Below are 16,549 nucleotides of genomic sequence, written 5' to 3' on the forward strand. Positions count from 1 at the left end.
CCAGCTTGAGCGACAGAGTGAGACCCTATCTCAAAAAAAATAAAAAAGTTAGGGCAATTATTACTAGCAGTATATCCAAAGTGCTTGCATGCTAAAGGAATGTTAATTATTTAGTAAATTTATAATTTGTTGTGTAAATTATAAATGGTACATTTTATTTTTGCCTTTTTGATTTTTTGCTTTTTTTTTGAGACAGAGTCTTACTGTGTCACCCAGGCTGGAGTGCAGTGGCACTATCTCGGCTCACTGCAACCTCCGCCTCCTGGGTTCAAGTGATTCTGGTGCCTCAGCCTCAGGAGTAGCTGAGGCTACAGGTAGGTGCCATCATGCCTGGCTAATTTTTGTATTTTTAGTAGAGATGGGATTTCACCATGCTGGCCAGGTTGGTCTTGAACTCCTGGCCTCAAGTGATCCACCTACCTTGGCCTCCCAAAGTGCTGGAATTATATAAGCGTGACCTACCGCGCCTGGCCAGATTTTTTTTTTTTTTTTTTTTTTGAGATGGAGTCTCGCTCTGTCGCCCAGGCTGGAGTGCAGTGGCCGGATCTCAGCTCACTGCAAGCTCCGCCTCCTGGGTTTACGCCATTCTCCTGCCTCAGCCTCCCGAGTAGCTGGGATTACAGGCGCCCGCCACCTCGCCCGGCTAGTTTTTTGTATTTTTTTAGTAGAGACGGGGTTTCAGCGTGTTCGCCAGGATGGTCTCGATCTCCTGACCTCGTGATCCGCCCGTCTCGGCCTCCCAAAGTGCTGGGATTACAGGCTTGAGCCACCGCGCCCGGCCATGGCCAGATTTTTTTACATTTTTCAATAAGAAAGCTTACATATGGTCATATTCCTGCTGGCAACAGAGAATCATAGTAAAGGAGTTATGGCAGCCTTAGGAATTCTTAGAGCCATGCAGACTACTTTAAGTGCGTGTGGCTGTGACTAAGGGGTCCTGAAGGCAGCGTGCCAGAGCACCTGTTTTCCTGACCTGGTGGCTTGCTGGATACATTTTTAGGTATATACCCTCCACTTATCTTCTGCTGATCACCATTTAGGAACTGGATAGACCCAGAAAACATGGATCCCTGGCTTCATGAACTTGAGAAAAGCATAGCTTTGGGTAACGAAGAACATTTGGCATGAATTGTGCTCCTTGCTTTGGGAGAATAGCAAAGAGTGCAGTGAGTGATTTGGATTTTGAGGGGTGTGGAAAGGATTTGCTGAGGAATTGATATTTATATTCTCCAGGTGTTGCAGTATTTCCAGGTAGAGGGAATAGCAAGCAGGCTGTGTCCTTCAGCCTTAATTCAACTACTTTTGTTAGTTTTGAAGCCTTTTTCCTCTTTGCCATCATCTGGCAACTTTTTTTGAGAGAGTCTTGCTCTGTCATCCAGGCTGGAGTGCAGGGGTGTGATCTCGGCTCAGTTGCAACCTCTGCCTCCCTGGTTCTAAGCGATTCTCCTGCCTCAGCGCCCCCGAGTAGCTGGGATTACAGGTGTGTGCCACCACATCTGCCTAATTTTGTATTTTTAGTAGAGATGGGATTTCATCATGTTGGCCAGGCTGATCTCGAACTCCTGACCTCAGATGATCCACCCGCCTTGGCCTCCCAAAGTGCTGAGATTCAGGTGTGAACCACTGCGCCAGGCCATCTAGCAACTTCTTGACCTTTCTTTATGCCCCTTGAATGTTGTCTTCTGGCCTGCCACATTTCTTTCCACTGTGTCTTCTAGCATCATCTCTCAGTCGCTGGCTCATCCGGTCATGAGATCTCACTGTCCCTTTACCTTTTGCAGGGAGTTTTACTTCCAGTTTATATCACCTCTCCCAGGCCCAGTCATCTCCCAGACAGCACTTTGGGATCCTGAGCTGGGAGTGTGTCTACACACCTTGTCCTACCTAGCTCTCATTTCTCCCCTTCATTGGTCCTGGTGCTCCAGCTCTGTGGTGCTCTCTAGCTTCCTCCTGCTTCCCCAGTCCTTTTTACCTGCTATGGACGCCACAGGAAATTACGTGGCTGCCATCTTACTAAATGGTCTCCTCCCTCTCTGAGCTGCCTCTAGAACTTATCAAGCTCCCTCAGGCCCTGGTCCTACTATTCTGTTTTGTTTTTTTTTGTTTTGGGCTGGTTGAACTCTGCTGGAGAGAAACCAGACAACAAGGTGACTTGCTCTATTTCACATTATGAGTTCTGGGCTCAGCTGGACTTTGATTTTTTTTTTTTTTTAAATAATATCATTTTTCTCGTCATTTTTCTTCTTCCATAGCTACTTCTGTCCAATCAGATACCCAGCATTTCTACTCTCAGCCATGACCTCTGCTTCTTAGTTCATTAAGAAAACAAGTGATCAGATAAGCACTCCCCCAACTTCCTGCCCTCTTCTCACCTCATGCTGCCTTGCGTAAGGGCAACTGTCTGCATACATCTCTACCCACAGAGGCTATGAGGCAATCACTGGAGATGGTCTCTGTGGAACTGTCCGAACAAATACTATAAGTTTTCCTATCAGGTTACATGAGAACTGCTTTTCGCTCCCTGTGGCATAGAGATTCTCTGGCTGAGGGGGATATGTTTGTGTTTTCATAAAAGGCAGTATTTTAGAAGTGATATGACACTTGGAGGGGGTTAAATCATCCCCAAAATTAAATCCCCTCCCAAGATGATAGAACTCATCAATGGCACAGTCAGGGCTGGAATCCCAATCATGTCCTTGGTGGCCTGTCCTTATGTGAAATAAAAACACTTGAGATCAAAGGTGTCCAATCTTTTGGCTTCCCTGGGCCACACATAAAATACATTATCACTAATGATAGCTGATGAGCTTAAAAAAATCGCAAAAAATCTCAAATGTTTTAAGAAAGTTATGAATTTGTGTTGGACTGCATTCACAGCTGTCCTAGGCCAAGGACTGGACAAGCTTGCTTTAAATAGGCCCTACTCTGGGGGCTAAAGAGGGTGTCAAACTTATTTGTAATTAAAAAAATAGATAGATCAAGTGTGGTGGCTCACACCTGTAATCCCAGCACTTTGGGAGGCCAAGACGGGCAGATCACGAGGTCAGGAGATCGAGACCATCCTGGCTCACAAGGTGAAACCCCGTCTCTACTAAAAATACAAAAAATTAGCCGGGAGTGATGACACGCACTTGTAGGGAGAATTACTTGAACCTGGGAGGTGGAGGTTGCAGTGAGTCGAGATCATGCCACCTCACTCCAGCCTGGGGGACAAAGCTGGATAGTAGATCTATTTAGTGTGTGCGTGTGTGTGTACTACCACCTACTTAATCACTCTGGAAAATTTTCCCAAATGTTGTACAAGTAGCTAGAGTTCGTTTAACTACAGTATTTTATTTCATTGATTAAATGTAGCATAACTTACTTAGATATTCTCCTCTTGACATAGCATAATGAACAGAATGATTGTCCTCACCTGGGTGGGTTTCTCGAGGGTGGAGTATGCTAACTGGCCTTGCTGGATCATAGTGCATACACATTTTCAACCAACTAAATATTACCAGTGGTTCTCCCAAGTATTTGAACCAATTTTCTTCTCTGGCAACATGATAGAGGAATTCCTGTTTATTCACAGTCTTGCCAATACTTCATATTACTAAACTCTTATTCTAGACTTATCTGATGAATGTGGAATGATAATTGTGTTTTAATAGAGATATGCTATGTGGTTTGTGGATATTCACTAGTTGATGTTTACTAGTTCAAGGTAAATGTTGTTTCCAGATTTTGGCTAGTATAAATAAAGCCACTAGAGGTCAGGTATGGTAGCTCACAGTTGTAATCCCAGCACTTTGGGAGGCTGAGGTGGGAGGATCACTTGAGCTCAGGAGTTTGAGACCAGCCTGGGCAACATAGCAAGACCTCATCTCTACAAAAACAATGACAGTAAAAAAAAATTAGCTGAGTATGGCAGTACACATCTGTAGTTCTCTCTACTTAGGAGGCTGAGGTGGGTGGATTGCTTGAGGTCAGGAGTTTGATGCTGCAATGAGCTGTGAGCCTGTCACTGTAATCCTGCCTATGTGACAGAGTGAGACCCTGTGTCTAAAAATAAAAATAGCTGATATGGTGGCTCATGCCTATAATCCCAGTGATCCAGAGGCCAAGGTGGGAGGTTCGCTTGAGCCCAGGCAATAGCCTGGGCAACATGATGAAACCTTGTCTCTACAAAAATTACAAAAATTAGCCAGGTGTGGTAGCACACACCTGTAGTCCCACCTACTTGGGAGGCTGAGGTGGGGGGAATCACTTGAGCCCGAGAGGTTGAGGCTGTAGTGAGCCATGATTGTACTCAGTGAGAGTGATGGCACTCCAGCCTGGGTAGCAGAATGAGACCTTGTCTCAAAATAAATAAATAAAAATAAAAAATAAAACCATTATTAACATTTATGTACATGTTCTTGTCTGAACATAAGGTTTCATTCAGCCATAAATACCCAGGAGTAGTATTGCTGGGTCTTACGGAAACGTATGTTTAACTTAATAAGAAATGACCAAATGGTTTTCCAAAGTAGTCGTACCATTTTGCATACCCACTCAAGAGTATGAGGGTTCCAGTAACTTGTCTTTTTTTGTTCTAACCGTTTTAATAGGTATGTCATACACCATGTTTTTTTTTTTTTTTTTTTTTTTTGAGACGGAGTTTCGCTCTCGTTGCCCAGGCTAGAGTGCAATGGCACAATCTTGGCTCACCGCAACCTCTGCCTCCTGGGTTCAGGTGATTCTTCTGCCTCAGCCTCCTGAGTAGCTGGGATTACAGGCATGTGCTATTTTTTTTTTTTTTTTTGTATTTTTAGTAGAGATGGGGTTTCTCCATGTTGGTTAGACTGGTCTTGAACTTCCGATCTCAGGTGATCTGCCCGCCTTGGCCTCCCAAAGTGCTGGGATTACAGGTGTGAGCCATCACGCCTGGCCCTTTCATGCAGCTTTTTAATCCAAAGAATGAAATTTAAAAATCAGATTATATTTTAAAGTTATTTAAAGTAATTAAATTTTGCCCTTCTTGCTCTTGGATGATCTTTTTTTCTTTCTCTTTAATTCAGAATCAGAGCATTGTGTTAGGGTAACCAAACAGTGAAGAGATGGTATAGTACAGCATAACATTTGCAGCTACTCGGCCAGGCATCCCAGCAATTTGGGAGGCTAACGCAGGTGGATTTCTTGAGCCCAGGAGTTTGAGATCAGCCTTGGCATCATGGTGAAACCTTGTCTTTACCAAAAATACAAAAATTAGCCAGTCTTATAACCCGGTTTCAAAAAAAAAAAAAAAGTAAATATTTGCAGCTACTGCTAGAAAATTAGATAAATGTATTTTCTTGCTGAGAAATACATGGAATTTTTCATTTACTAGTTGGACTGTTTTATTTCTGGAAAATGTGTATTAAAACTTTATAGTGAAGAATGTTAAACCACCATTTTAATGTTAAATGAACATTCTTCATTTATAGTGAAGAATGTTAAACCTCCATTTTAATCCACCTACTGGTGTGATTTCTCCCCCTCCCCTCCAGGCTTTGAATAAGATTTAGTTTGAGGATACTCGTTCCACTACTAAAAACAGAAGTGCAGAAACTACAGGAGTAGGGCAGCAATCTTACTTTACAGAGGCATTTTCGGCTCACTGGTTAATGACTTTCCTACACATACAGCACCATGCATGGTATCCAGTGAGGGGTACAGATGCCAGTGCAGTGATGCTTTACCACTAACCCTTCTACTGCAGCCTGCTAACTAGGATACACTGTAATGTATGTGAGTCTTGAGCTGGAAGGGTGCAGGCAGTCTTCACAGTGGATTTGCTTTGAGAGTTGGATGAAGTGTTTTTGCTTCATTGCTGGAATTGTGGTATGTGCTTGTCAGCACACATTCTGAATCATGCCTTGAGATTATGGTTGAGTGGCCAGGCTTTAAGTATCTGCCAAAGAAGCCAATTTAATAAGTTTTCGATAGTCAAGGTGAACAATGAATTTATTCATTTCACCCAGATGCTTAGCTTTTACCATGAACCTGCTCTTTGGTTCCTCTGAAGAAAAATAACTTCAACCCTCTATTCTGCCACCATACTCCCCAGGTTAAGAATATGTACTGATCTTGTATTTCCTTTGAAAAATTTGGAAACTAGAGTTGTTCCAAATGTGATGTCTTACTAGTGCTCTTTGCAGATTTTGTATTTTTTTTTTTTTTAATGTCAGAATTCTTATTCTTAGAATGGACATAATATACAATTATTTTTTTCTTGAATGTCAGGTTTCTTTTTTTTGTTTGAGATGGAGTCTCACTCTGTTGCTCAGGCTGGAGTGCAATGGCCTGATATTGGCTCACTGCAACCTCTGCCTCCCAGGTTCAAGAGATTCTCCTGCCTCAGCCTCCCTAGTAGCTGAGATTACAGGCACACGCCACCATGCCCAGCTAATTTTTTTTTTTTTTTTTGAGGCGGAGTCTCACTCTGTCGCCCAGGCTGGAGTGCAGTGGCCAGATCTCAGCTCACTGCAAGCTCCGCCTCCCGGATTTACGCCATTCTCCTGCCTCAGCCTCCCGAGTAGCTGGGACTACAGGCTCCCACCACCTCGCCCGGCTAGTTTTTTGTATTTTTTAGTAGAGACGGGGTTTTACCATGTTAGCCAGGATGGTCTCGATCTCCTGACCTCGTGATCCGCCCGTCTCGGCCTCCCAAAATGCTGGGATTACAGGCTTGAGCCACCACGCCCGGCCATTTTTGTATTTTTTAGTAGAGATGGGGTTTCACCCTGCTGGAGGCTGGTCTGGAACTCCTGACCTCAAGTGATCTGTCCGCTATGGCCTCCCAAAGTGCTGGGATTACAGGCATGAGCCACCGCACCCAGCCTGAATGTCAGGTTTCTTTCTTTCTTTTTTTTTTTAATTGAGACAGAGTCTCTTTCTGCCACCCAGGCTAGAGTGCGGTGGCACGATCTCGGCTGGCTGCAACCTCTGCCTCCCGGGTTCAAGCGATTATCGTGCCTAAGCCTCCCAAGTAGCTGAGATTACAGGTGTACATCACCACGCTTGGCTAATGTTTGTATTTTTAGTGGAGAGGTGGTTTCACTGTGTTGCCCATGCTGGTCTCGAGCTTCTAGGTTCGAATGGTCTGCCCATCTCAGCCTCCCCAAGTGCTGGGATTAAGGGCATGAGCCACTGTGCCCAGCCTGAATGTCAGGTTTCTTTATTCTTTTTTTTTTTTTGAGATAGTGTCTCGCTCTGTTGCTTAGGCTGGAGTGCAATGGCATGATCTCAGCTCACTGCAACTTCTGCCTTCTGGTTTCAAGGGATTCTCCTGCCTCAGCCTCCCGAGTAGCTGGGATTACAGGTGCCCACCACCATGCTTGGCTAATTTTTGTATTTTTAGTAGAAATGGGGTTTCACCATGTTGGCCAGGCTGGTCTTGAACTCCTGACCTCGTGATCTGCCCGCCTTGGCCTCCTGAAGTGCTGGGATTACAGGCGTGAGCCACTGCACCAGACCTGTTGGTTTTTTTTTTTTGGGGAGGTATAGTTTTAGCTGCTGTAACATGCTGGGATGACACAATCGAAGTGTTTTCCTCACATAGTCTGTCCCCCGCTTTAAAATTTCTAGGGTATTGATTTTTATTTTTAAAATTAACTTTTAGAGATAGTGTCTTGCTCTGTCATCCAGGCTTGAGTGCAGTGTCGTGATCATAGTTCACTGAACATTGAACTCCTAGGTTCAAGCCATCCTCCTGCCTCACCCTACTGAGTAGCTGGGATAACAGGCACACCTCACCATGCCCAGGTAATTAAACAAAAAAAATTTTTTTTTGCACAGATGGGGGTCTTGCTATGTTGTCCAGGATGGTTTCAAACTCCTATCCTCAAGTGATCCTCCTGACTCAAGCCCCCCAAAACGCTGGGAATATAGGCATACGCCATCATGCTTGGCTTCTTAGAGTGTTGATTCTTTTACATAGTCCAAGGTGGTTCCTGCAGCCAGTAAGAAGAGGGAAGGGAGAGGGGAGGTTATGCTTACTTTCACCCATATCTGTTGGCTAAGGTTGGCTGCATCTAGCTGCAAGGGAGGCTGGGAAATGTTGCCTTAATTAATTCAGTTGGTTGTGTGCCCCAACTTAAAACCAAGGATTTTATTAGTTGAATTACTAATCGAATGGCAGAGAAGGGCCCATGGAGACACTTGGTTGCCTCTGATACCTCTTAATGAAATATAAAGTTGCTACGATAATAAGAACAGTCAGTAATTGGAAACAAATTGAATATGAAATGAATATATGTTTTCATTTTGTCTACTTTTTTGTATGTTTGAAATTTTCCAAAAGAGGTTTTTAAAAAGACTACATTTAGATTTCCTACTTCTACCAAGTGCCAGTTAGATTTTATAACACTAGAGGGTGCTGTTAATGTATTTGCTTTTAGCATTTCTAGCATCTACCCCCTTGTCTTATTACAGAATCAAAGTGGGTTTTGTCCAGCTGATAATCTTGAATCTCTTTTGTTGTTGTACTCAGTTTTACAATAGCAGGGGCACGGAAATGTCAATGTCTATCTGGAAAGACAAAAATGATGATTACCAAATGTGGAATTAAAAGAAAAACATTTTAGATTTTATTCATAAAAGGAAAACAAATCAGAGATTATGTTAATCAGATTAGATATTTTCAAATGCAAAATTATTTTTGAAGACTTAAAAGTTTTTTTCTTGTATTTGTCCATGTTTAGCATTTTAGTTGTTTTGCCCTATTTTCTGTCCTGAGTTTACTAACCATACATACATACTAAGAATTGAGCTATTGCTAATTTTTCCTCCTAATATAAGGAGAGGGGCATTACTAAAAATTTAAAAATGTAGATAAACACAACAAGAAACACCTGTAACCCCTGTATTCTAGAGATTACCACCATAAACTGCTTGGTGCATAGCCATTTTTTTCTTTTAAAGCACAATTGCACATGTTGTATATACAGTACTTTTCTTAAGAAAATTATTTTTGAGACAGAGTCTCACATTGTTACCCAGGCTGGAGTGCAGTGGCACCATCTCCGCTCACTACAGCCTTGACCTCCAAGCTCAAGCGATCTTCCCACCTCAACCCTTCAAGAAGCTGGGACTAAAGGCACACCCCACCATAACCAGCTAATGTTTTTATATTTTTTGTAGAGACGGGGCTTTAGTATGTTTCCCAGGCTGGTCTCGAGCCCCTGAACTCAAGTGTTACTCCTACCTTGGCCTCCCAAAGTGCTAGGATTACAGGCATGAGCCATGGCGCACAACCTATACAGTACTTTAAAGAGACGGGAATCAGGAGTTGGTGCTCATGTATGGGAATTTTTTGTATATTCATTTTATAACTTACTATCTTTCTGAAGTATCTTATTCTAGGGTGTGTGTGTATGTGTGTGTGTGTTTATTCATTTTCTGGGTAGACAGACACATTACCTATAAATAATTCTTTTGCTTTCCCTTTTCCATTATTTGAATGTTCAAAAATTTTTTTCTTCATTTTAGAAATAGGGTCTTGGTCTGTTGCCCAGGCTGGATTGCAGAGATGCAGTCATTGTTCACTGCAGCCTCAAACTCCTGGAGTCAAGCCAGTCCTCCTACCTCAGCCTTCTTAGTAGCTGGGACCACAGGCGTGCACCACCATGTCCAGCTAATTAAAAAAAAATTTTTTTTTTGAAATAGAGACTAGGTCTTGTTATGTTGCCCTGGCTGGTCTTGAACTGGCCTAAAGTGATCCTTCTGGCCTCCCAAAACAGTGAGATTACAGACCCGAGCCACTGTGCCCAAACAAAATCTTTTTTTTTTTTTTTTTGGAGACAGAATATCCTGCTGTCACCCAGGTTGGAGTGCATTCTTCTGCCTCAGCCTTCTGAGTAGCTGGGACTACAGGCGCACGCCACCACACCCAGCTAACTTTTGTATTTTTGGTGGAGACAGTGTTTCACCATATTGGCCAGGCTGGTCTCGAACTCCTGACCTTGTGATCCGCCTTTCTCGGCCTCCCAAAGTGCTGGGATTACAGGTGTGAGCCACCGCGCCTGGCCCAAAATCTTTTTCTTATCGTCCTGGTTAGAACTTCTAGAACAGTCTTCTATAATGCCACCCACCAGACTCCTATTTTTGTCTTTAAAGGGCACCCTTCAGGGTGTTGTTCGGGTTATGTATCTCATTGCCTTTGGTATGAGATTGGGGTTCTTTTTGAGGACTTTTTTCTTCTATGTCTAATGTGCTAAGAGTTTTATTCAAAAATTGACATTTAGTTTTATGCCTTTTTGGTTTCTTTCTGTTTTTTTTTCTTTTTTAAGATGGAGTATCGCTCTGTTGCCCAGGCTGGAGTGCAGTGGCGCAATCTTGGCTTAACTGCAACCTCCACCTTCTAGGTTCAAGCAATTCTCCTGCCTCAGCCTCCTGAGTAGTTGGGATTACAGGCGTGCGCCACCAGGCCCAGCTAACTTTTTTTTTGTATTTTTAGTAGAGACGGAGTTTCGCCATGTTGGTCAGGCTGGTCTCAAACTCCTGACCTCAGGTGATCCACCCGCCTCAGCCTCCCAAAGTGCTGGGATTATAGGCATGAGCCACTGCACCTGGCCTGCCCTTTTGGTTTCTTTTGACCTTGGTTCTTCTTCCTCTCTGTTGATGTGAGTTATAAAAATACTAGCTTTTCTCTTTTCCTTGTACTTTGTCAACTTTTGGATCAGGGTTATACTGGATTTTGATAAGCTTCTCATCTTTTTCCAGTGCTTTGGAGCTCTCTGAGTAGCATGGAGTGTGACTGTGCCTTGATATTGTGGATATTGATGCTGTGGAAATATTTGCCTGCAAAACCACCTAGGCCTGGTGCCTGTTTAAGGGGAAGGTCTTTGCTCTTCTCGACCTCTGGAGGCTTAAGAACACTTTTGGATGTGTTTATCAAATTTATCAGTTTTGTTGCTTATTTTCTAGCTAATTTTCCTCTCTTCTCTTTAATTTCTTTTTTCCTTCTTAGTACATTTTGTTGCTTATTTTTTTCTTCTTTCATGTAGAGATATTTTTATAGTTTTCTTTTTTTTTGAGACGGAGTCTGGCTCTGTCGCCCAGGCTGGAGTGCAGTGGCCGGATCTCAGCTCACTGCAAGCTGCGCCTCCCGGGCTTACGCCATTCTCCTGCCTCAGCCTCCCGAGTAGCTGGGACTACAGGCGCCCGCCACCTCGCCCAGCTAGTTTTTTGTATTTTTTAGTAGAGACGGGGTTTCACCATGTTAGCCAGAACGGTTTCGATCTCCTGACCTCGTGATCCGCCCGTCTCGGCCTCCCAAAGTGCTGGGGTTACAGGCTTGAGCCACCGCGCCCGGTGATATTTTTATAGTTTTCAATGTCTCCTTTGACTCAATGGTTATTTAGGAAAAAGATTTAAAGCGGTCAATGGTTATTTAGGAAAAAGATTTAAAGTGGAAGTTGTTAAAAACTTTCTTGATTATTTTTATTTCTTTCTGGCATTGTGATCAGGCAATGAGAAATAGGAACGTTCCTTTTTTTTTTTTTTTTGAGACCGAGTCTAACTCTGTTGCCTAGGCGGGAGTGCAGTGGCATCATCTCAGCTCACTACAACCTCCGCCTCCCAGGTTCAAGTAAGTCTCCTGCCTCAGCTTCCCGAGTATCTGGGATTACAGGCCCCCGCCACCACGCCTGGCTAATTGTTTGTATTTTTAGTAGAGATGGGGTTTCACCGTGTTGGCCAGGCTAGTCTCAAACTCCTGACCACAGGTGATCCACCTGCTTTGGCCTCCTAAAGTGCTGGGATTACAGGCATGAGCCATTGCGCCCAGCTGAAATGTTCCTTTTTTTGTGGGGTTTGAAATTTTGCTTGTGGCATGATAGATGGTCACTTTTCGTAAATGTTCTTTAGCCATTGAAAATGAAGCTATTTTCTGTGGGGTGCAAAGTTTGATATCTATTATATTAGCCTTATTCATTTTATTGGTCAGATTCTGTAATCAATACAAAATAAAATTAATTATGGACATGGGGCCTATGCTTGTATATCCTCCCTACCCCATCTTCTTGGAGAGAGAGATGTTTATGAAGTGTTGGTCATTTCTTCTCTATTTCTAGCCATTATGGGCTTTATTTCAGTGAAAGAATGTTCAGAATGTAAAGACTGACATCATATTCTTCTTGTGAATTTTATCCTTTAGCAATGTAAAATGACCTCCTTTTTCCTGCTTAATACTTTTTGGCGTGAATTCCACTGTGTCTGACATTTAAAAAATAATAAGGCAGCGTTAGTGTTACTTTTTTTCACTTTAAGGTCTAACTTGGCATTTATTTTATTTTTATTTATTATTTTTTTGAGACAGAGTCTCTGTCTGTTGCCCAGGCTGGAGTGCAGTGGCACAATCTTAGCTCACTGCAACCTCCATCTCCTGGGTTTAAGCGAGTCTCCTGTCTCAACCTCCCAAGTAGCTCAGACTACAGGTGTGCACCACCATACCCAGCTAATTTTTGTATTTTTAGTAGAGATGGGGTTTCTTCATGTTGGCCAGGCTGGTCTTGAACTCCTGACCGCAAGTGATCTGCCCACCTCAGCCTCCCAAAGTACTAGGATTACAGGTGTGAGCCACTGCATCCGGCTGGCATTTATTTTTTGATGCAATCTGAGTATTTTTAATTAAATGGGTTTAACTCATTTATAGGTCTAGCTGTGTTTTAGTTTGTGTTCTGTTTCAAATTCTAATACTGGTTTTAAGTGAAAAACAAACAAAAAAAAACTCATTTCTCTAATTGTCATAGTTAAGGCCTATCTATGATTCTTTCTCTTTGGGAGAAGGGCTTTAGCATCTTCTTACTGTCTGTTTTCAGTCTTTATTAATGTAATCTTTTCTGTCTGCTTTATTTAATCACATTTCTTTTTGTATTTAATTTAATTTTATTATTATTATTTTTGAGATGGAGTCTCTGTTGCCAGGCTGGAGTGCAGTGGCGCTATCTCTGCTCACTGCAACCTCCACCTCCTGAGTTCAAGTGATTCTCCTGCCTCAGCCTCCCAAGTTGCTGAGATTACAGGCAGGCACCACCACTCCCAGCTAATTTTTGTATTTTTAGTAGAGGTGGGGTTTCACCATGTTGGCCATGGTGGTCTTGAGCTCTTGACCTTGTGATCCACCTGCCTTGGCCTCCCAAAGTGCTGGGATTACAGGCTTGAGCCACTGTGCCTGGCCTATTTAATTACACTTCTTATATAGCATATATTTAGAGAGCAGTTTGGCTTATGCATTAAGTTTTATAACCAGATTTACACTCATTATTTAGCTTTGTCCCTACCTTGATGGTTTTAGCGTCGTGCTTAGCAGCCTTGTATACTAGTTAGTGGCCTCTGTGAATTTCACTTCTATATTCCAACCTAGTTGGATACAGCTTCAGGCTTTCTTTCCCTCCTTTTCTTTTGGGCTTATGCACATCTAAAACTGTCTTGTTTGGCTTTCACACATGAAGGGCACCTTATCTGGGTGTAAAATTCCTTGGTAAGACCTTTCCCTCAGTTTGTGTTTATGTTACTGTCTTCTGACATTTAATACTGCTGTGGACAACCCAGGAGCTAAGCTTAATTCAGGCTAACATTTAAGCAAATCAAACATTTTCTCCTTCTCCCTGGATGTGTCTACGATTCTTTCATCCTGTGATTAAATTATTTTGCTAGGGTGTGTCCAAGTATGTGATATTGCATGAACCTAGAATGCCCTTGTAGTCCCTTTGCTCAGATTTTTCTTAATCTCAGAATAATTTTTTAGTCTATATCTTTTATATTAGGTTCTTTAAGTCTGCTCCATTTGTTCTTTTCTTTTTTTGAGTCAGAGTCCTGCTCTGTCACCCAGGCTGGAGTGTGGTGGCGCAATCTTTGCTCACTGCAACCTCTGCCTCCCAGGTTCAAGCGATTCTCCTGCCCTCAGCCTCTCAAGTAGCTGGGATTACAGGCACGTGCCATCACACCCAGCTAATTTTTGTATTTTTAGTAGAGATGGGGTTTCACTGTGTTGGCCAGATTGGTCTCAAACTCCTGACCTTAGGTGATCACGCCTGCCTCAGCCTCCCAAAGTGCTGGGATTACAGGTGTAAGCCACCATACCCGACCTCATTTGTTTTTTTAAAAAAAGTTTTATTGAGGTGTATTACACACCATGATAGTCATCATCTTAAAATATACAATTCAGTGGTTTTTAGTATATAGTTATTCACAAAGCTGTACAGCCATCACCACAATACAATTTTAGCACTTTTTTTCATCCTGCAAAAAATCCTAAAACCCATGAATAGTCACTCCCATTCCCACCCCAGCCCCAGGCAACCATTGATGAACTTTCTGTCTCTGTGGATTTGCCTACTCTGGACGTTTTGTGTAAATGGAATCGTACAGCACAACTGGCTTCATTACCCCTTTTGTTTCTAAGTCTGCTTGAAAGACACTGATGAGTCACAGTTTGGCCTTGCTCTTTGCTTTTTCCTGCCCAGCTCTGTCTCGGAATAGCCTTAGCCTTTCTGTACTTTTCCTTGTCTCTCAGAGTTTCTCAGGTCTGTCACCCACCTCCGTTTCAGTCTTTTGTGACGCCATTTCTCTCGCTTGCTTTTGAGTTAATGCTGACTCTTCATTTCCCTACAGTTCTTCCCTACCTCAGCTTCTTGTTCTTGATTCATTTTCTCCATATAATTGTCAATCTTGTTTCCTTTTTAAAAAACATACCAACTTAAAAAATGTTTTTCCTTCTTTAGTCCAACTGTGGGTTTTTTTGTGTGTGTTTGTTTTTGTTTTAATTTTCTTTTGGCTCCTGCAACAAATCTTCTCTGATGTTAGTCTTCACAGCATGTCCTGAATACAGTTCTCGGCTCCTCTAGATGTGTTGAGCTGATGGGCTGGATGTGTCATGTGCTGACCTGTGTTCTGGGCATTTGTGGTGGTGGGTCTCCTGCCCTAAGCAGTTGAAGCGCCTTGCTCCCAACCTTCTCCCCAGTTTCTACTGAGGCATCACTTCTGGTCAGGTGGTGTCATCCTCTTACCCCACTGCTGAGCTCCTCAAAGTTTCCGTGAATGAGGAATACTTACAGCTGCTTTTCTCCAGGAATTGTCCTGGTTCTTTTTCTGTCTTTATCTCAGGGACTCCCATTTCTAAGATGTCCCTTGCTGATGGTGGATGCCCCTTCTGCCTGGCTGTTTGTCATCTGAGCCTCGAGTTCCCTTTCTGGATTTGGGAAGGGCAGTCTGGTGTTAGGGAGATGGAGGCAGGTATTTGCATATTCCACAGGATAGAGGGTGCCCACTGCCCAGGTTCCTGGCAGGCCCTGGCCTGGAGTCAGGACTGGGAAGGGCAAAGTCTGGCCACAGGTGTGATTTCTTTCCTAGTCCTGATGTTAGACTGTCAGTGTGCCTTCGCCACTTTTGTCTTCATGGGTACTTCCACTGTTTGGTAGGAATCAGTGGGGACCTGAATGCTGAATGCCATGTTGAACTGGACCCCAGCAGTCAGCTCTCCAATGTGACAGTTATTTGTTGGCTTTTCCTGCCTTTTAATGATGAGCTCCTACCTTGAGATCTGAATTTTTTTGAGCTCTGAAAACAATTGTCTTTGGACCCTGATTGGGGAAATGGAAATTTACCAGGGAGTAAAATTAACCCCCCTTTTCACTGAGCTGGAAGCAGCCTGGGTGGACTTATTCATCTGAACCGCAGGGTTTATAAAGATAGGTTTTAATTTTCCTTGTTAGTGCAGGTTTGAGACATATATTCTCAGCAGCTGCTTGGTTTCTACAATAGGCTATCCAGCCTGCCATGGAGAAACTGGCTATACAGATTAATGTTAAGGAGACCGGAACAGAGGCATGCAGTAACGTTTGTGACCGGATGGTGGCTGTTGTGTAACACAAATAGCATTTCTGATGAGGTGGTGCGGTTATACAATTTTGGCCAGCCTGTGTGGGTTATAAAAGCTGAATTCCTTCAGCACCTGAGAGTGTCTCATGCTGAGTACCAGGACCGTCTCAGGGTTGTACAGACACCAGCACAGAAGTGGTGGGTGAGGCACTGATTAGAGGACATTTCTGTGGAAGGGTGGAGTTTCACTTTGAAGGTAAGGCCATTTGGCGGTTCTGCTTTGGGGAATGAGTTGTGAGGATACACAGATTGATTAATATCTGTTTGTGTCTGTGTTCATTCGCGTCTGCGTGTATCTGTGTCCGTGTGAGTATCTGAGTGTGTCTCTGGTGATGTTTCTGATTTTCTACATGTATGTCTCTTTCTGTGTGTGTGTGTGTGTGTGTGTGTGTGTGTACTAACTGTGCCTGTGTAGGTGGATGAGAAGTCCCCAGTTTTGCACAGCTGCATTACTAGAAAATCTCCAAAGGGTTTCTTAGTGCTGTCAGACATAATTTAAATATAAAAAACTGAACATTAACATTTATGCAATTCTTAGAAGACAGTGCCCTTACTTAGGTATGTGAGAGAGAATAACAATAAAAACTTATCTGCAGCAAGTAAAATTTCTGTGTTTTTCAGGTACTTATTTACCTTTCAGAGTAAATAAAATAAAAACTATATA

At 43.0% G+C, this 16,549-nt stretch overlaps 1 protein-coding gene across 11 annotated transcripts in view; it reads left to right on the plus strand.

Annotated features, from left to right (window-relative positions):
* SLC23A2 (solute carrier family 23 member 2) overlaps positions 1 to 16,549 on the plus strand; it is a 150,114-nt gene that overhangs the window by 37,995 nt on the left and 95,570 nt on the right. Inside the window, exon 1 of one of the 11 annotated variants that reach the window (XM_033185719.1) lies at positions 15,510 to 16,081. The exons of the other annotated variants lie outside the window; for them this stretch is intronic. The gene's annotated coding sequence lies outside the window, so the exon portion shown is untranslated. Of the gene's footprint in view, positions 1 to 15,509; positions 16,082 to 16,549 lie in introns of those variants that run through there. 11 annotated transcript variants of the gene reach the window in all.

The sequence above is a fragment of the Trachypithecus francoisi genome, unplaced genomic scaffold (assembly GCF_009764315.1).
Source record: "Trachypithecus francoisi isolate TF-2019V2 unplaced genomic scaffold, Tfra_2.0 Lachesis_group21, whole genome shotgun sequence".
Lineage (NCBI taxonomy): Eukaryota > Metazoa > Chordata > Mammalia > Primates > Cercopithecidae > Trachypithecus > Trachypithecus francoisi.